This window comes from Sorex fumeus, unplaced genomic scaffold, assembly GCF_029834395.1.
Source record: "Sorex fumeus unplaced genomic scaffold, SorFum_2.1 ptg000034l, whole genome shotgun sequence".
In the NCBI taxonomy this organism is placed as follows: Eukaryota; Metazoa; Chordata; class Mammalia; order Eulipotyphla; family Soricidae; genus Sorex; species Sorex fumeus.
This window is the reverse complement of record NW_026606091.1, coordinates 10,975,426-10,997,620: the sequence shown is the minus strand read 5'-3', so window position 1 is coordinate 10,997,620 and position 22,195 is coordinate 10,975,426. Positions and strand designations below refer to the sequence as shown.

Genomic DNA, 22,195 nt, shown 5'->3' with positions numbered 1-22,195 from the left:
GTTTGTGAAGAAATAAGAGAGGGGTGCATGCTTCCTCATGAAGATGTTGCTCAGTGGCACAGCAGGCTGACCTACATATGTGAGGTACTGGATCTGATCAGCAGCAGCATTTTTTTTGAAAAATGGAAGAAATACATCTTCATATATATTCTAAAGGCTGGAGTGATAGCACAGTGGGTAGAGCATCTGCCTTACATGTAACTGACCCGGGTTTGATTCCCCCATCCCTCTTGGAGAGCCATACAAGCTATTGAGAGTATCCCGCCCACAAGGCAGAGCCTGGCAAGCTCCCTGTGGCGTATTCAATATGCCAAAAACAGTAACAACAAGTCTCAAATGGAGACTGGTACCCACTCGAGCAAATCGATGAACAAAGGGAAGACAGTGTACAGTGTGTATATATTCTAAGACATAAAAATTACCCCAAATCAGTATTCTTAATATCCTTTTTTCTATGTCCTGGAGGTTTTACACCAGAGAGCGCAATGGCCTAAGAAATAATTATATAGCCCAGATAAGTACCAGGAGGTTTACTCCATGGCTTGGAGGCCAGCCGCACATGCTAGGGGAAAAGGCAGCTCAGATAGAGAAGGGAGCACCAAATATAGGGTGTTGGGAGGATCCTCCCAGGATGGGAGAAGCATGCTGAAAGTAGACTATAGGCCAAACATGATTACCACTCAATGCCTCTTTTGCAAACCATGACACCCAAAAGGAGAGAGAGAACAAAAGGGAATGCCCTGCCACAGAGGCAGGGCAGGATGGGGGGGATGGGGTGGGACGGATACTGGGATCCGTGGTGGTGGGAAATGGGCACTGGTGGAGGGATGGGTATTTGATCATTGTACAATTGAAACCTAAGCACAAAAAATTGTAAGTCTACAACTGTACCTCATGGTGTCTCTCTAATAAAAATTAAAAAAAAAAAGAATATCTTGGGGGGAGAGGGGGTCGTGGCACACCCAGAAGTGCTCAGGATTTTCTCTCAGCTCTGTACTCAGGGATCATTTCTGGCAGGATCGGGGGACCATATCGGGTACCTGGGATCAAAGCCCAGTATGCCACATGCAGGGCCAGTTGTAGACTTGCAAACTTCCGTGCTTGGGTTTCAGTTATCGAATGATCGAGTATCCATCCCTTCACCAGTGCCCATTCTCCACCACCAATGAATGCAGTAGCCCTCCCATGCCCCCCACCTCGCCCCACTTCTGTGGCAGGGTATTGCCTTTTGCTCTGTCTTTCCTTTAGAATGTTGTGGTTTGCAATAGGCATATTGAGTGGCCATCGTGTTTGGTCTATAGTCTACTTTCAGCACACATCTCGCATCCTCAGCGAATCTTCCAAACACTCTTTAGTTGGTGTTTCCTTCTCTATCTGAGCTTCCTTTCCCCCAGCAGGTGCTGCCAGCTTCCAAGCCATGGAGCAGACCTCCTGGTACTTATCTGAACTATTCTTTGGTGTTCATCTCCCATTCTGTTACTTTATATTCCCCAGATGAGTGCAGTCTTTCTATGTCTGTCCCTCTCTTACTGACTCATTTCACTTAACATGATACTTTTCATGTAGAACCACTTGTATGCAATTTTTATGACTTCATCTTTTCTAATAGCTGCATAGTATTCTATTGTGTAGATGTAACAAATTTTCTTTAACCAGTCATCTTTTCTCGGGCACTAGGGTTTTTTTTTTTTTAACCAAATTTTGGCTATTGTGAACAGTGCAGCAATGAACATACAAGTATAGATGTCATTTCAACTATACTTTTTTGCCTCTCTGGGATATATTCCCAGGAGTGGTATTGCTGGGTCAAATGGGAGCTCAATTTCTAATTTTTTGAGAATCGTCCATACTGTTTTCCAGAAGGGCTGAACCAGTCGACATTCCCACCAGCAGTGAAGGAGGGTCCCTTTCTCGTTACATCCACACCAACACGGGTTGCTTTTGTTCTTTTGGATGTGGGTCAGTCTCTGTGGTGTGAGATGATATCTCATTGTTGTTTTGATCTGCATCTCCCTGATGATTAATGATGTAGAGCATTTTCTCATGTGCCTTTTTGCCATTAGGATTTCTTCTTTGAGAAAGTTTCTGTTCATTTTGTTGCCCCGTTTATTGATGGGGTTGGATGTTTTCTTCTTGTGGAGTTCAACCAATGCTTTGTTTATCCTTGATACCAACCCCTTATCTGATGGGTATTGCGTGTATATGCTTTCCCATTCTGTAGATTGTCTTTGTATTTTGTAACTGTATCTTTTGCAGTGTAGAAGCTTCTTAGTTTAATATAGTCCCATTTGTTTATATCTGTTTCCACTTGGTTGGTTAGTGGCATGTCATCTTTGAAGATACTGTTAGCCTCAATATGATGGAGGGTTTTCACCAACCTTGTCTTCAATGTACCTTATGGATTCTGGTCTGATATTGAGGTATTTAATCTATTTTGGTCTGACTTTTGTGCATGGTGTTAAGTCAAGGTCTATGCCCATTTTTTTTGCATGTGGTTGTCCAGTTATGCCAGCACTATTTGTTAAAGAGGATTTCCTTGCTCCATTTCACATTTCTTGCTCCCTTATCAAAGATTAGATTTTCACACATTTGGGGGTGTGTGTAGGGATATTCCACCCTGTTCCATTGGTCTGTGGTACCATGCTATTTTAATTGTTACCCCTTTATAGTAGAGTTTGAGGTTGGGGAGGATGATCCCTCCCATCATCTTTTTCCCAAGAACTGCTTTAGGTATTCATGAGCATTTGTTGTTCCAAATGAATTTCAGGAGTGCTTGATCCATTTCTTTGAAGAATTTCATGGGTATCCTTATAGGGATCACATTGAATCTGAGTAGTGCCTTGGGGAGTATTCCCATTTTGACAATGTTAATTCTTCCTATCATGAGCAGGGGATATGTTTCCATTTCCTCGTGTCCTCTTTTACTTCATGGAGTAGCGTTTTGTAGTTTTCTTTGTAGAGGTCCTTTACCTTCTTAGATAGGCTGATTATGAGGAAATTGATTTTCTGGGGCACGATTGTGAACAGGATTGCCTTTTTCATGTCTTTTTCCTCTTTTTCACTATTTGCGTACACTCACTCACTTTGTAGACTGTCTTTAATGAATTGTTTACTATAGATTGCACATGTTAATGCCCAGGACCATAATGCTTCAAAGACAAGCAACTCCAAACCATTCCTAAGCAAACGCTAAAGAACTCAAAAATTTGGGGTCTGGAGAGATAGCACAGCGGGTAGGGCATTTGCATTGCACGTGACCTACCTCAGTTCGATTCCCAGCATCCCATATGGTCCCCTGAGCACTGCCAGGAGTAATTCCTGAGTGCAGAGCCAGGAGTAACCCCTGTGCATCGCCGGGTGTGACCCAAAAAGCAAAAAAAAAAAAAAAAAAAAAAAAAAAAGCAAAAATTAAAACAACAATAGCAAACACTAAACAATCCTATCTAAAATGCCGGAAAGGGCTGAAAGTACACTTCTCCAAAGAAGATATACAGATGATCACAAGCAAGTGAAGAAAAAAAAGGCTCAGTATCACTGATTATGAGGGAGAGGTGAATCAAAATAACAAAGACTTATCACCACCTTACCCTAGTGAGAACATTCCATAACAAAAAGGCAAAAAAAAACAAGTGCTACCAAGAATATGGAGAATGCTCCTTTTCCTCCATACTCATCTAATTCAGCCCCTTAGAGAAAGCAGTTATGGAAGTTTGAAAAAAATGGAAATCAAGTTTTCATATGACCCAGTAATTCCACTCCTAGTATCCATCTGAAGAATATATAACCACGAAGTAAATATACATATATGCACATATATATGTATATATTTATATATAATATTTATGGGGCCTGAGCAATAGCATAGAAGGTAGGGTGTTTGCCTTGCACATGGCCAACCTGGGTTCGATTCCTCTGCCCCTCTCGAAGAGCTCAGCAAGCTACCAACAGTATTCAGTTCTCAAGGCAAAGCCTGGCAAGCTACCCATATTCGATATGCCAAAAACAGTAACAAGTCTCAAAATGGAGATGTTACTGGTGCCCACTCAAGCAAATCGATGAACAATGGAAGGACAGTGCAGTGCATTATTTATGAGCAGTACCAAGTCAGGAATAACCACTGAACACCACTGGGTGTAGCCCCAAAACCAAAAAAGAAAACAAAAATCTTGTATTCTGCTATAATATAAGGATGTCATGTTCACTAAAAGGTGTCCCGTTACTGAATTAACTAGGGGGTGTCATGCTAACTGAAATGAGTCAGAAGGAGAGACAAATGCAGGATGATCACACTCACAAATGATGTGTAAAGAAACAAAGCAAGGGAACAGACACTGTCCAATGAAAACAAACCCTTAGATTCTAACAAAACTGAGGTAACCAAAGCGAGTAGGAAGATAGGAAGGACAATGGTGGAAGAAAACTGACATTTTGGTGGTGGATGTGTTGCAGTATCATCATACTTCTATAAACATTTACAGTCTTAAAACCAATATTTCCTCAGTAAAACAAAAAAAAAGAATTAAAATAACATATAAAAACTACATAAGGTTAAGTAACATGCTAATAGCTTCTTAAAATATTCTCAGAAGTCTATAACGCAACTGGATAACTTTGTCGAAAACATCAGTACTGCAGCAACTGTAAAAGATCCTTTCAACAAAGCACCCTGCAACTGCTCAGGGAAGGAAGATAAATTGCTGCTTTTCAAAAGAGTTCACCTGCCAGGGCAAGAACATTAAAAAGAAAAGGGAACAAAGGGCACCAAAAGAAATGTCAGCAAAGTAAGAGACCAAGAAAATATAGGGCTCTGGAGTTTCGAAGGGATGTTAGCTAGCGAGGAAAGCTTTCTATGGCTTTAAGTTAAAGAAGCATGAGAATCTGCCAGTAAGAAAGTGCTCTTTTATCCTTTCATCAAAACCTAAAATTAAACCACTGTTTCTGGTTCAATTTCATTATAACAAGATATGTCTATAGAAAGGCATCTTTCTTCCTATTGCCCAACTTAATTCTCCTTTTGTATCAGAAATACAAACCTGCCTACTCCCACAAAAAACCAAAGTCTCTCAATGAAGATTAAATACAAAAAACATTTACCACAGTGTTGTTTACCATATGAAAAATGAAGCAAAACAGAAAACCAACGTTCCACGTGTGATGATACAGTGATGAACTCAAATCAACAGAAAGTCAGAAGGGGGTTATCATTCTGACTTGGTACACATGTAATATTGGGAGAAGAAAAAACAGTTACAATAGAATTGCATCACAAAACAATTACAATAGAAAAGGGGAGCTTTTCATCATATACTCTGGTTTTTTTTTTGTTTGTTTGTTTTTAAGGGAATGCTTTTACTTAAAAAAATTTTTATTAGTCACTGTGAAATTACGAAGTTATTCATGATTGGTTATTCAACAATTGTTGAACATTGTTTCAACACCAATTCCCTTCACCAGTGCCCACTTTCCTACGCCAATTTCCCCCATTCATTTATTTTTAATAAAATTAATGTATATGATTCTCCCGCTTTTGTATGATTACATAGAATCTTATTTTCAAGTTACAATTAAAATTAACATATTTTTTCTAAAATTAATTTATTTGATTCACTTTCGTATGACTTACATAGAACCTTATTTTCAAGTGACAATTAAAATTAACATATTTCTTAAATGACATTTGTTGAAAAGGTCATTCTGTAGGAAAAGATAGCATTTACATTTTTTTATCCCACCCATCTAAATTAACATTTGTAGGGAAACTGGAAGTTTATTATAGCTGTCCTTATTTTACAAAATAGAGCTAATCGCCTTCCCATATATATGGAAACTTAACAAAAGTCTCACATGTACCCTTATTACCAGGCATAACTATTGTTCCTTGCCTGCAAAGCATAAGCCAGAAATTTAAGAACTGCTTCTACACCATTGACTAAGTGGCTGATCATAATTATACAATTCATAAACACATGCCAGAAAAATAATACTACAGAAAGCTGAAAAGTTCCTTAAGATGGACTGACGCTCTTCCTAGAGTCTGAAAGAAAAAAAAAACAGTGGAATCTTATGAGTTTAGATTTAATACACCACAACATAGAGAAATTGTAAAAACATGATGTGAAAGGAGCATGTTACAAAGTATCACAGATTGTATGACTGCCTCAATAAGAAATGGAGAACCCGCAAATCTACAGAGACAGAAAAATGATTGATTATGAGTAGACATGGTTGGAGGCAGGGGATGGATAGAAATATAGTCAAATAACTCTTTAGGAGGATGAAGTTTCTTTTTGGAGTGAAGAAATAGTCTACATTTAGTTGTGTGAGTTGCACAACTCTGTGAATATATCACAGCCATCAGTCTATATTCAGTACATGTATAAATTGCATACATGCAAATTTTATCTCAATAAAGCTTTATACAAAAACACAGAGTTTAGGTTTAATGTGATTCTACTTGACACCATGGTAACAGATATTTTGGTATCAGGGAACTGTAGGTTCTAATTTTGTTGGTGCCATTAATTGACACTATAACCTTAGATTTCCTCTTTTGCAAAATGGAAGATCGTATTTGTATTAGTCAGGACTCTCCAGAGAAACAGATATAAGATAGATTTATTTATAGGTGAAATAATTTATTACAGAACTGATTCGGCAGCTATAGAGGCTTGGAAGTTCTACAATCTGCATATCTGAAAACAATGAAAACTACTATTTCAGTGCAGGTCCAGGAGGCTCCTGGTGGAAGATACAGAGGCAGAAGAACCAAGATCGAGGAATTCCAGAGCTCAAGGGAAGGAGAAGGTGTCTCCACTGAAGAAAAGAATTCACCCTTCTTTCACCCATCTGTGAATAGAACTCTTTCTTGCTCTACTGATCCAAATTCTAACCTTGCTCAGAAACATCCTCACAGACACGTTCCGTGAGGTTATTTGGGCATCTTTTAAGCTAGTAAAGTTGACACAGAGCGTTTATCATCATAGCATTACATCGACCTTACTTGGTTACCATAAAGAAGCCTGTAAAAGACTTGGACTGTACTTTCCAAAGGGTAAGCACTAAATAAAGATCTGCTCTTAACTTTAGTCTTAAGGTTAGACTGTGTTTCTGATTCTTTAATTTGGGTAATTTTCCATAAATGAACCATATACATCTGACCACTATTTTCAGCCCTTAGCATTTTCAGTGAATTCCAAGGTCATCTCTCTACTTCCTCCTCTCATCAGCACCTTTTCTGGAATCTGGTGAGCACCAATTCAACACCAACAGTTTCTATTGTCTTTACTAGAGCAACCATATATATTGTCTGGAGAATGCTCCCAAGCCAATTGAAGGAAAAAGGGGGATTTTAAGAGCTCTTACTTCTCCCTCACTCTGTTAGTGGAATTTTGGCTGTTAAAGTCTGGGGCTGGAGCTAACAAATTTCATTTAACAAAATAAGGAGTTCCAGTTTAAGTTTTAAAGATGAAAAATAATGCAAAATGAAAGGGTTTCCTTTCTATGTAGCTTAACTTTTTTTTTGGTGGGGGGGGGAGGCTTTTTGGGTCTCACCTGGCAATGCACAGGGGTTACTCCTGGCTCTGCACTCAGGAATTACTCCTGGAGGTGCTCAGGGGACCATATGGAATGCTGGGAATCAAACCCAGGTCGGCCACGTGCAAGGCAAACGCCCTAACTGCTTTGCTATCGCTCCAGCCCCAGCTTAACTTTTAAGGCAAGTAAGGAGTACTTTCTCAGCTCACATTTCTCTGCAGGGACTTCTGAGTTTCACCTTTTTTTGAAATAGTGTAGTCACAGATATCTAAAAGAGATAAGATCAGCTGTGAAGAAAAACATCCAAATTCAATGATTGGGAAAGCCACACTTCAGCCTAGAATCCCAGAAGGTGACCCAGAAGCATCTACTTGAATGCAGAAGAGACCTGAGACCTCTTCTTCCCACATTGCCCTCTTTTTACTACAAGATTACTGAAAATTACCATGCTCTAACAGAGAAGAGGTGATGCTACAATTAGCCTTCACCATGGAAGTACTATTCTTCCTAGCTACTAGATGACACATGATCATCTGATGAAGTGCAGGTAGAGTCCACTAATCCAGGAGGCTGAAGAGACAATGCAGTGGGTGGGGTGTCTGCCCTGCACACATCCAACCTGGGTTTGATCCCCAGAATCCCTATGGTCCCCCAAGACCCAGTAGTGATCCCTGAGCTCAGAGCCAGGAGTAAGTCTTGAGTACCGATGGGTGTGACCCCAAAACAAAATAAAAACAAAGAATCCATTAATCCATATAGTTAAAGCTTAATTTCTCTTTTTTTTTTTTAAAGAAAAAGTTAGAAATATCTAGTATTTTCTTCTTATACCTCATGGACTTTGTGTATATGGGGGGAGGTGGTGCAGGGGATAGGGGAGGATGTGGGTACTGGGGTTCAAACCCAGGTCTTAGCAAGCAAGGCAAGTTCTCTACCACTGTGCCATATCCCTGGCCCACATCACATGGATGAATTTGCAAACAAACCACTTTACAGACAGCTGCTATTGGCAGTGGTCCTGTATTTTTCTGCATATTATGGACACGAGGGGGATGGAGATCTGGAGACAGTACAGCAGATAGGATGTTTGCTTGCATGCAGCAGACCCAGGCTCGATCCCTGGCATCACATGTGGTTCCCCAAGACCATCAGAAGTAATCCCTGAGCGCAAAGTCAGGAGTAAGCCCTGAGCACCATCATATGTGGCCTAAAAACCAAAAAAGATAATGATAAAAATAGATACAATGGAAATGTATTAAATAGGAGAGAATCTAGGTTTCATCAAGCAAGTCTGATTCAGAGTCCAAGCAAGTCTCAAACTTTTGAAGACTCTACCATATACGCTAACAACCATTTCTAGTAGTATTTTTTTCTATGAGGTATACAATTTGGAGAGAGTAGTAAGTGTAACCAGTGAAAGAGAAGGAAATGCACTCCAGTGGAGGTTATCAGTGTGACACAATGAAACAAGTCTCATGATATTCTATGGTTCCTCCCAGCAAGTAAATGCTCAAATAACCACTTACCTAAATGGAGGCAACGCCTTAGTTCTAAAGTTAAAAGACTGGTACTCTCAAATTATTTGCTGAATTAGAACCTAAGGCAATATGTTTTACCATGCTATAACAAGGAACTAAATGGAAGTTTTTTCAACAACAAAGCTTAGTACCAAACAAGCCTACGTGGTATGAAGTCACGTAAATGACACAATAAATGAAAAATATTCAAGTCATGAAAAAAGACTAAAACGATATCAGACAAACTGTAGAACTTAGACTCAAATTCTTTTCTTGTCAAGTAGGAAGCCTTGAAAACTTAAAACTACATAATCTTTAAATAAATATATTTAATATTTTCTTTAAAACTTATACAATATTTTTAAGCATAAGAGGCACTATAATTCTATACCTATGCGAAAACAATTTTAAATATTTCCTAAGCATTTCACTAACATATGATTTTACCCAAGGTGAGTCTAATCTGAAAATATTCCTTTTTTCTAGGAAAATCTGTCTGATATTTTAGCCTAGGCAAGGGGATGGTGAGAAACTTCTGTTCTTTTTATCTTTTTTGAGAAACATCTGCTTTTATCCATTACATTTATATAGCATGAATAAGAATTTAAGCACTACAGATAGCAAAATCATTCCTGATAGTCATTTGTGATACATTTCAAGATACACAGCAAATAAAATCTTTGAAAAGTACATCGATTCACTTTTTGGATGGTACCAAGATATTCTTTCAATCAGATCTCAAAAATTCATAAAGGCTTTTAAACATTAATTTCCTTTACTACCTACCCTCCTTCAATGATTCCCTCTCTATACCCCATGTTCCTATTTACCCCCCAAAGAAAAACCCACCCCTTGTATAGGCTTAAACCAATATATTTTATTCACTGGAATCGCAGAATGGCCCACAATTAGCATCATTTTAGTCATGTCATTATTTCCAGTTCAGTAGCATTTATTCAGATGAGCACAATTTGCAACCACTGAGCCCAGCTCCTCAGATGTTAACTGGCATCATTAAAACCCTCCCAGTGTCTTACCCGTTTGATCTTTTAAAGAATGCCCTGGGTTTGTGACTGAGAGCCGGAAACTCACGGCTGGATACCCCGAACAGTGTTCTGTTCGGTCACAGACTACTCACATCAGTTAATAATCCTCAGAGACAAGGCTTCCAATTTAAGGAAAAAAATGCTGCATAAAGATTTTTTTTAACTTAAAACTGGATTAAAATAATGTGCGAGGGACAGGAAGATCTCCTAAATGCTGTAACTTCAAAAGTTTAGATTGAACTTTTTTCAAAGTATATTAAAAGATCAGAGCAAATCCAGGAAGAGTAAAAAGACAGGTTGCAGAGGAAAGGAGATTGAAGGATAAAAGCAACAACAGGAAGTGGTAAAATACCAAGAAAGATCTCAAATTTAAAATTTCCTATTTAAGTTTTGATATTGTATTCATGTTTTCATCTTTTCCAAAATTTTTCTTAAAACCAAACAATTCATGGATACTGGGAAGTGAAATTCTTTTCTATTTAAAGTGGGAAAAAAGCCTGTATTTTTATTTTCACACATATTTATTTCATACATGTCTTATGTGTGCTGAATAGTATTCCATTATATGAACATACCACAGTCGGTTAAATTTTTATTTCAAAAATATAAAACCTTATTAAAAATATACTATAGGTGATAAAGTAAGCGCTTTAATATCCACAAATGTTTAACAAAAGGCAAGTTCCTGCTGTCCTTTTAAAGTTAAAAATAAGGCCAAACTACAACTTTCAACTGCAAAGATTCATTGTGCAGTATATAAAAAGCTCAGCATGGAAATAGATTCAACAAATGTACAAAAAGCGTTTTTATGCTCAGGAAGAACTGAAGGCATTAAAAAAAAAAGTCTCAACTAAAATAACGTAGAGCTCAGTTCAAAAAGACCAGCAAATTCCTTCTCTAATGCATAGCAAATTAAACTTAATCAACTTCTCTGCAAGGCTGAACAGGCAATCCACCTTTAAGTGTCCCTACAAACAAAACAGAACAACAACAAAAGAGGTTCCAAAGTGTAATAAATACTGAACCCACAGTAGGCGACAGAATCCTTACTGTACACAGTTGAGAAAACCTGCCGGGAACAATGGAACACATTTCCATATTAAATTATATTTATTATGCTGAAAAATGCTTAAACAAAATACAGGATTTCTATTGGCCATTTTAATTCCACACTCACTCCCTAAAACCTTGCAAACCTGCTGAGTCTCATTGAAAACCTTCCCCACCCCATGGTGCTGAGGGAGCAGCTTGACAAAGGATTGGGATGATGGGAGAGGGTCAGGACAACTACCTTCCCCTGTGATTTCAGAAAATAAATCAAAAAAAGAGGATAGAATAGCCAAAACATAACCTTGGCATAGAGTATTTCCGGGAAAATCACTGCTGTGACAAATGGCCTGGAGTGAACTCTTCCAGCGGTCAAGTATCCCCAGGAAAGGCCCCTCCCCTCCTTATCTATTGCTCAATCGTACAATGCTCTGCTTTGAAAATATAGCACTCTCTTGGAGCTGCGCAAGATGAAAGAGCTTTTCTTCATGACTCTGCAATGCCTATTAATTTTTGCTACAACAGACTCACACACACAGCTGATTAGGAAAATAGAGGAACAACACTGCCTCACGTTCCCATCTCTAGACAATGGAGGGGGGGAGATGCCAAAAGTGAACCAGACTTCTTTCTCACGAGAACTTACTGATTTTCATTTCTGCACACTCCGTAAACTGCTTCTCCTCTAAACTTTCTCAAGTTATTTAGATTGAAAGTCCTACTGTTTCTTGAAATATCATTAGCAGTGGCATTGGATTCCTGTGCATTACAGGATTATCATTACAGGATTCATTCACTGTCTTCATTGAACAAGTTAAGGAATTCATAGCTAAAGGAATAAAACTTAAGCTGTCCCCAAAACACGCTCGCATTTTTAGCACAAATGATAAAACAACATAAAGGAGTGGGGGAAAGCACTAAATTTTTCAAAACAAAGAGCATTTTCAAACCAAAGTTAAAGCAAAGAGCACTCAAATTTTTGTTACCACGTATTCTATGTCAATTTTGATATGTTAGATTTCCTAGATTCATCATCAAATAACAGTTACATTGCTAGGTTACTGTGACATTCAATAGAGGATATAATGGATGCTAAATACTTTAACAAGCATGAAAAAAATGTAGCTTTTATCTTTTTTTTTCATTAAAGTAGAAAAACATACTACCAAAAGTAGTGCTCTTAATTGTAAAGTTCAATCAATTCTGACAAATGAACACATTGGTATAACCACCACCCAATCAAGATACAGACCATGGAAATAAAATGTGGGCCACACATGCAATTTAAAATTTTTAAGTAACCACATTAAAAAAATGAAAAGAAAATAGAAGCAGATGAAATTAATTTGAATGCATTTTAGTTAACCCAATATATCCAGAATATTATTGTTTCAATATGCAACTGGTTTCAAAATACTAGCAATGAGATATTTCACATTTTTCACAGTAAGGCTTAGATCTCTAGTATATTTTACATTTACTTGACATTAATTTGTATAAGCTATAATTCAAGTATATACAAGCCACATGTGGCTAGCAGCTACTATATTAGACATTGCTGATATAAACCACAGTCAAAAAATTCACACAACCCCTTCCAATCTATCTTCTCCTCTCAACTCCACATTCACCACTTTCTGATTTCTATCCCATATTTTAACTTTGCCTATTCATGAATTTCACTTAAGAGTGAAATATGTAAACATTTTGTAACAGGCTTCTTTCACTGAACATGTTGTTTTGGGGTCATCCATGTTGTCACAAGTAGCAGTGATCTGCTGGTTCCTTTCTAATGCTAAATGGCATGCCTCTGTACAAATGTAAGACTACTTGTTTACTTAATGACCAGCTGGATTTTTTCCAAACAGCCCATCACTGATAGAATGGAAATAAACATCCTTACACACGTATTTATTTGGGTAAATATCTAGAAGTGGAAGCAAGGATCACAAGGTAGGTTTATGTTTACATCTTTCTACAACACTGTTAAGCACTTTCTCCCAGTGGCTATGTCATTTAAATTTTTTATTTTATTTTACGTTTTTTGGCTGGGGGTGGGCGTTGGACCACACCCAGGTTTTCTCATGGTTTACTACTAGCAATGAATGTGTTTCCGGATCCATCCTGGTAGTGCTCAGGGAGCCATATTTGGTGCTGGGAATCAAACCGGTATCTACCATGGATAAGGCAAGTATCTTAACCTCTCTACTACCTCTCTGGCCCTGGTTGTACCATTTTATTGCTTTCTCCCAATAATGTAATAAAGCAATAAATAAATAATAATGCATACCTTCTTTAGGATCTGGTATAGTCAGTATTTCACATTTTCGTGATTCTGTTGGTGCATAAAATTCCTGGTAACCAACAATGTTGACTTTTTTTAAAAATCTGCTTTCTAGCTATACTCATATAACATCTTTTCTTTGAAGTGTGGTTTGGGAAGATAAAGGGATAGCTGTTACAAAGACAAATGAAATGGCTAACATGAAACTGTTAACAACATAAAATTCAGGGGCATGTAAGGACTATCAGAGAGATAGGCAGATAGTGGAAATCTATAAATCAAGGCTACTGCAATGAATTAGAGTACACATTCTCTAAAAGACTAGTTAATTGCATTTAGCATCGAATGGTCAATGCCATGCAGAAAAGTGGAGCAGATGTTACTCTGTCTTATCAAGAGAGAATAAATGTCTACATTTTAATTTTATTATCACTTTTTATTTGCGTATAACTCCAGGTATCATATATATAAGACAGGCACTACCCTCTGTCCTTATTTTTAATTATTAGACTTAACTAATAATATTAATTGTATGAGAATCAAACAAAATAGTTAATAAATTTCCAACTTTTATTTATATTAAACTGATAAGAACAGATACTACACTTGATCTTAGCCAAAAGTCTGGGTAGCGACGGATGGAGTGATAGCACAACGTTAGGGTGTTTGCCTTGCACGGCCAACCCGACAGACCTGAGTTCAATTCCACCCCTCATGGAGACGCCGGCAAGCTCCCGAGAGTATCTCGCCCACACAGCAAAGCCTGGCAAGCTACCCGTGATGTATTCAATATGCTAAACACAGTAACAACAAGTCTCACAATGGAGACGGTGCTGGGCCCACTTGAACAAATCGATGAACAATGGGAGGGAAGTGACAGTGACAGTATCTATATAAGGATTTCTATGAGGACAGACATTCTTGGTACGAAAGACATTAAAGCATTCAGAATAGTTATTGATTAATGGTCAAAGGTAACACCAAGGGGCTGGAGTGATAGCACAGCGGGCAGGGCATTTGCCTTACACGTGATGGACCTGGATTTGATTCCCAGCATCCAATATGGTCCCCCGAGCACCACCAGGAGTAATTCCTGAGTGTAGAGCCAGGAGTAACCCCTGAGCATCATCAGGTGTGAGTCCCCCCCCCAAAAAAAAAAGATAACACCAACTCAAATAAGACTGCAATATACGAAAAAGCAAAAGATGAACTAATTGTTGAGTTAGTTAGTTGGTATAACAAGATCCCAGAGAAAGTTAGAAATAATAGGCCAGGACAACCCTCCTCTCCTCTGTCTTGACAACACTCCTACATGAAGATCATATGCTATTATATATATATATATTTTTTTTATCGTGCAGGAAACCCAGTTCACTGCTTGGGAGCTACTCCCTGATTGGATCTCAAGGGACCAAGTAATGCCAGGGATCAAACCTAGGGCTTCCACAAACAAAGAAGACTCCAGTTCTTTGAGCTAGCTCCCTATGCCTGTATTTTAAATCTTAAATTACTTTGTCATGCAGATTTTTAGCACTGGGTGAGAATAAAGGTAAAAGCTAATAATGCTTCTGCAGCTATGCCTAACTAGGAGTATATGTATAATTAAAGGAAAAAATGCTTATTGGTAGAAATTTAAAATGTTTCAATTGCTTTGGGAAATTGTTTGGCTGTCTATTAAATCATTAAATAGTTATTACATAATCCAGCAATTCCACTGTTAATCTATCCCCCAAATGAAACTTAAGATCAGTTACTCAAGAACTTATATATCCATGTTCATAATGGATATATGTTTATAATGCATTTCATCACAGGCAAATAGCAGAGACAAATCAAATGTACAGTAACTGATAAGTGAATATATAGAATGTAGTCTCACCACAAAAACTCCATTATTATTTAGCCATAAAAAATGAATTTTTGGGCTAGAGTGATAGCACAGTGGGTAGAGCATTGCACAGAGCCGACCCGAGTTCAATTTCCAGCATCCTGTATGGTCCCCTGAGCACAGCCAGGGGTAATTCCTGAGTGCAAAGCCAGGAGTAATCCCTGTGCATCGCCAGCTGTGACCCAAAAAGCAAAAAAAAAAAATAAATAAAAAAAAGAATCATTATTGACACATGTGCCAACACAGTTGAACCTTGAAAATATTGAAGAGTTAGTCACTAAAAGCCACATGCTCACCTTGCATGCAGCCAATTCAGTTCGATCCCCAGCACTGTATATGGTCCTCTGAGCATCAACAAAAGTGGTACTGGACACAGAGCCACGAGTAGCCTCTGAACACCACTGGATGTGGTCTACTACTCAGAGTACTAAAGGCCACATATTACATGATTCGATTTATATAAAAATATCTAGTATAGGCAAATCTATATAGACAGAAAATAATTTAATGGTTTCCAGGGCTTGATGGTAAAGGGACAGGATGGGCATTCTTGAGGGAGAGAGGTTAAAAATATAAAACTGATTTGGTGATGGTTCTTTCCATATCAAAAGCCACAGAAAAGCATACTGTACCTAGCTGGATAGCTTGTGAGTTGTATCTCACTACAGCTGTTCACATAAATAAGAAAAAGCAAAGATACGTCAGATCTCTCTTCTAATCTCAAACATCCTTTCTGTCCGACAGCTGAATTTGCTATGGACGTTCAGGGATGGATTCCACTGAGAACACCTTTTTCCTGAGCATTGTTACTGAATTTCATCTGCACATAGAATATACTTATGTGCCCTTTTAGACTGTAAGCTCCTGGAAGGTCAAAATGACTGTCTCACAATTCTTTATGATCAGATCATGCACAGTCTGGTTTGAGTCTTCTATAATTTTATTTTAAGGTTAGCACTTTTGTGTCCTGCCCAGAGAATTCTTGACCTAATGACTGTGGCTGCAATAGACAAGGTCTGAGGGAAAGTTGAACCATCTCTTTTGCCCTTGCCCTCCTTCCAACCTCTATTCCTCAGAGAATTTATAAATAAGAATTTGACAGATATATCTCAAAGGATGCCAATATTTTAATTAAAACACCTACCTAGAACAGGAAAAAGATTTAATAAAGTTATAAGGTAAACTGTGTTCATACAAATCTGTTATTTTATCACTTATAACCCACAAGTCCATAAGGCAAAACAATGGAATGGTAATTTTGTCAAACAAAGTCAATCAAAAATATATTGAACTTTTTACAAGTTGGACATAAAAGTATAAAATGTATTAATCAATACCTCCTCGTTTCTGTTAATGGTTCTCCAAAACCCTAAAGCTAAACTTATCTGGGCAATTCCACTGTAAGGAAAAAAATCCTAGTTAGACATTTCCTTTCTTTGTGGATGATTTGAAATCTTGAACAAAGATCCTTGAAAGGATTCTGATCTTGTTAACAAGCACAAATATCATACCAGGGGCCAGACTGATAGTGGGTAAGCTCTTGCCTTGCATATGGCTGACCTGAGTTAGATCCCTGGCATCCAATATGGTACCCTGAGCATTTCCAGGAGTGATTTCTGAGTGAAGAGCCAGGAGTAATCCCTGAGCATCACTGGGTGTGGCCCCAAAACAAATAAAAAAGATAATAACAAAATTAAATGCTTACTGGACTCAATTAAGTGGTAACTGCTCTTACTAATACTGCTAGAAATTTAGATAGAAATTGCTATATTTAATCTCTCTCATATTTAAACAGAAAACTGTAAACAAGTCAACTAAGTAATATGATTATAAAAATATTATTTTTTTGTTTTTTTGTTTTGTTTTTTTCACAAGAAAACACTACTTTATTCCTTTTTATGTCATTTTATAAATGATTATGTTATTTTAAAGTTTGAACTTAAGAAATATGTTTCAAAAAAATAACACCGTTGGGGCCAGAGCAATATTATAGCAGGTAGGTTGTCTGCCTTGAATGTAGCTGACCTGAGTTTAATCTCCAGCATCCCACATGTCCCTCCGCCAGGAGTAATTCCTGAGTGCAGAGCCACAAGTAACCACTGAGCATCGCCAGGTGTGACCTTGCATGTGGTTGATCCCTGGTATCATATACATTTCCCTGAGCCCTGCTAAGTATGATACATAGTACAGAGCCAGTAGATCTGCGCTATGTGGCCCCAACTCCTGGTTTTCCAAGAAACTCTGAGGTGGCGGCCACCTTGTAGGAGGTCCAGATGCATTTCTACCAAAAGCTGCTGGGTTTCGAGATTTGTTTCTGAGTCTCTGGGATCATGGCCATTAATTAACTTGATCAGGAGCCAGAGAGGCCTAATGTAGTCAGCGACTCGGTGTCTTGCTGGGATGGGGAGGAAAGGGCTGGTTCCACCCCCATCTTGTGAGGCTCTGCATGTCTCGTCACTGCAGGCCCAAAACTGACTGTCCAGTAGCCTCAGGAGGATGGTGGTCATCGGGCTGCCAAGGGGAACAGGCCAAGGCATGAAACCTTTTCCCACCTGGATTGGTCCAGAGCCAGTAACCTACTGCAGGATCAGGACACATTTCTGCCAAAAGCCTTTGGGTTCCAAGATTCGTTTCTGAGTCTCTGGGATCATGGCCATTAAGCAGTTTGATCAGGAACCAGAGAGGCCATGCCTCCAATTATATAGCTGAGCCAGAGGTGGTTTGTGGGTGTGTCTCCCACATACCTAACTTTTGGTGGTTTACTTTCTTGCTAAACTTTGCCCAAAGTTTTTGGGGTCTGACCAAAGGCACAGCAGCAATTTTGGGGCATCTGAAAGCCTGACGGTACCATCAGACTGCTGATGCACTCACCTCACAGGTACAAAATGACCTGCTGGCAGCATCATACCCCCTAAAAATATTCTTAAATTCTAAAATATTTAAAGAAAATAACCTAAAATAAAATTATGTAATAACGTCTTAGACTATTTTAGAGAAAAATTAAAAGCATTATTTGATAGCATCGAATAATCAATTGAAAGTTGTTAATACTAAAAATCTTCCTAGTCAAAGGTAAATAGAAAAGATGAAAATTATAAAACATAGAGGCTGAAGTGATAGCACAGCAGGTACGGCGTTTGCCTGGCATGTGGTTGACCTGGGTTCCATTCCCAGCATCCCATATGGCATTGTCAGGAGTCATTCCTGAGTGAATGAGCCAGGAATAACCCGTGTGCATCGCCGGGTGTGACCCAAAAAGAAAAAAAAATTATAAAATATATACACATAAGTACCGCACACTAACCGATTGCGCCACTGGCACATAAAACATATACAAAAAGTAAAAGTAGGAAGAAATCTGGAACAGTGACAATAGTTTTATAAGTAGTTGATAAGGGATTTTTTGGATCATTATCCAACATGCGCTTGGCCTTGATGGGATTACTCAGCGCCAGGGGGCCAGGTGGTGGGTGTGACCCCCGCCTACTGGAATTTGGAGGATCTGGGTGGAGGATGCTCGACTCCAATCCGAGTAGGCTGGGAGATCTCGGCCCCGGAACCCGCGTGGATTTGTCCCTTTGCCAGTACCTTCAGGTGTGTGGAGAGTGGTCTCAGCAGCTTTCCTCCCCGCCCCGACCAGGGCTCCGGCAGCCGAAGACCTCCAGGACCAGCCACCACCATGCTGAGACCACTCTCCGCACACCTGAAGGTATTGGCAGAGGGACAAATCCACGCGGGTTCCGGGGCCGAGATCTCCCAGCCTACTCGGATTGGAGTCGAGCATCCTCCACCCAGATCCTCCAAATTCCAGTAGGCGGGGGTCACACCCACCACCTGGCCCCCTGGCGCCGTTAATCCCATCAATGGCCAAGACTCAGAGACTATAAAATCCAGCTCCCGGACGAGAACAGTGCAGTCTGCCACCGCGCCTGGCTGTTCCTCGCCGGGGCCCATTGGAGGGGAGCGGGTTGAGCTTTCCTCCCCGCCCCAACCAGGGCTCCGGCAGCCGAAGACCTCCAGGACCAGCCACCACCATGCTGAGACCACTCTCCGCACACCTGAAGGTACTGGCAGAGGGACAAAGTCACGCGGGTTCTGGGGCTGAGATCTCCCGGAACCGCGCGGCCGCAAATGCGGCCGCGCAACATCTTATCAGGACATCTTTTATGACATCTTATCATCTCATTCCTACTTTGGACAAACTTGATAGCCTGCCCACAGGGCAGAGTCTGGCAAACTCCCCGTGGCGTACCAAATATGCCAAATACCAGTAACAATGATGGGTCTCACTCTCCTAAAGAGCCATGAATATAATCTCAGGGTTAGGATGAAAGAGACGTTACTGGGGCCTGCTCGGCAATCGACGAATTATCCAACATAAATATAATCTTATAAAAATGAGATCTTATGTAGCTTTTAATATGGGAAAAAATTTCAACACATCTTTGAAATATGTAATCTGACAAATAATATATTCAGAAAAAAGACTAAAAATTATTTTTCCCAAACAATATTTCATTAGGATATTTATGCAAAGCTTAGATGTGTAAAATGTTATGCACTAGTCAACCACTAAGGAAATGAAGAAATACAAGAGCTAAAATATTCTCACAAGTAGATTTCTCCAATATTATATTTATGATGTGGCCAAATGAATACAAACATGCCAGCACAAATGCTCGTAGTATGTACATTTATTTCAATAAAGATATGTTACTAGAAAGAATGACATGTGCCTGAAAGTACAGAGTATAAGGGGCTTGTCTTGCATGCAGCTGACCCAGGTTCAGTTCTTGGCACCACTATAAAACCTTGCAAACTGCCAGGAATGATCCGTGAGCAGAGAGCCAGGAGAAAGCCCTGAGCACAGCAGGGTGAAACCAAAACCCAAAAACTAAATAAACAGGAGGCCAGAGCAATAATACAGCGGGTCTGGAGCCGGGTTTGATCGTCAGCATTCCATATGGTGTCCAAAACAAGGCCAAGAGTAATTTCTGAATGCAGAGCTAGGAGTAACCCCTGAGCATAGCAGGTGTGTCGGAAAATGCAAAACAAACAAACAAACAAAAAATGAACGAAAAACATAGCCAAAGGCTGAGCAAAAGCACAGTGGGTAGGGCACTTGCCTTGCCAATGGCTACATGGAGTTTGGTTCTGGCATCTATATATGGTCCTCTTAGCCTCCCCTCCAACACACACCCCCCCAAGGAGTCATTCCTGAGTGCAGAGCAAGGAGTAAGCCCTGAGCATTGCTGGGCGTGGCCAAAAACCAAAACATTTTAATAAACTAACTAAATAAATAAGGACTTAGACATAATTGAATTCTGATAGAAATGAGTTTGAAAGTTATGACTCTACTACATTTTAACTTAATGACATGAGGAAATTATGCATCTCTGTCAGTGTCCCAGAAGAAAATAGAACCTATTACAAATACATGGAATTTTTGGTAATAAATGAGATAATAAATATAATGATCACAGTATAAAGCACTTACTATGTTAAAAATATTCAGTAAATCAGTAGATGCTTAACTCCTATTATTATTATAACATCCCTAGAATTTTCTAGTCAAAAGCTAATTTGATTTTATAAAACAGAAAATGTTCTGTGGACAAAGCAGTAAGGTACAACATAAAAAATCTTTTTGGGGGTTGGGAGGGCACCAAGACCAACAATCACCAGCTGCCCTACTGACAAAAAAAATTATGCTTCTGAAATCTCTTGATGTTTCTGTACACAGCGCATGTGAGCCGCCTATGTGTGCCACTCATGGTAGAAGCCTCCTCCCCACCACTTTTTTATACTAAGTATCTTAATCTGATTTTTGATATGGCTTAAAACTGTTTCTAGTAAAATATTAGTTTTTTGAAAGCTCGCGATTTCTCAGTATCCTCTCAGTTAGAAGGTAAGACAAGAACTGTTTAGTCATTCTAAAGGAACAAACTGTAACTTAGCTAACCAGGAAAGTGAAAAGGCATGGACAATTCAAAGGAGGTAAATCAAAAAATACATACAAGAAACTAATCAAAACATCATCAATATTTGTAATAATCCTACAGTGGGAAAAAAATGCCCCAAAGGGGCCAAAAAGATATTATAACAGGTAAGGTCCTTACCTTGCAGTGATTCAGGTTTAATCCCGAGCATCCCCATACAGTCCCTGAGCCCAGCAGATGTCATTCCTGAACAGTGTCAGGAGAGCACAGCTGGGGGTAGCCCAAAACAAATAAAAATGTAGAATAAATGATGAATAAATGAAATGTAGGTTAGCCATATTTGAGGAGGAATACTATTTGGCCAAAAAAGAAATACTGACAGAAGCTACAACATTGGTAAATATTGGAAGCCTGTTAAGTAAAAGAAGATGGTTATCAAAACAATGTAAAATGTGATTCTATTTATATGAGATGACCAGACCAGGTAAATTCTTAAAGACAGAATGCAGACTAGATGTTTCCATGACTGAGAAAATGGTACGGACTGGAGCAAGGGTGCAGTGAGGATTCAGGGTGGCAAGAGGTTGATAGCTAAAGCGTATAGTTTTCTGGGAAGGGAATGAAAATGCTTTTTTTGTTTGTTTTTGATTTTTTGTTTTTGTTTTTTCGTTTTTTGGGTCACACCCCGTGATGCACAGGAGTTACTCCTGGTTCACAGACTCAGGAATTACTCCTGGCGGTGCTCAGGGGACTATATGGGATGCTGGGAATTGAACCTAGGTTGGCTGCGTGCAAGGCAAACGCCCTACCCACTGTGCTATTGCTCCGGCCCCGGGAATGAAAATGTTTTAAAATAAACTATACTAATGTCTACAAAACGGCAAATGTACTTAAAACTCCTTAATTAAACATATTTTAATTACATCTGAAGAAAACATATTTGG

At 39.1% G+C, this 22,195-nt stretch overlaps 1 protein-coding gene and 1 non-coding gene across 2 annotated transcripts in view; both read right to left on the bottom strand.

The window, feature by feature from the left end:
• Positions 1–22,195, bottom strand: part of FOCAD (focadhesin) — a 339,599-nt gene that overhangs the window by 146,803 nt on the left and 170,601 nt on the right. The window lies entirely within an intron of this gene.
• On the bottom strand, positions 20,971–21,102 carry LOC130026736 (U11 spliceosomal RNA). The gene has a single exon (XR_008792924.1). It is a non-coding gene; the product is annotated as a U11 spliceosomal RNA (small nuclear RNA).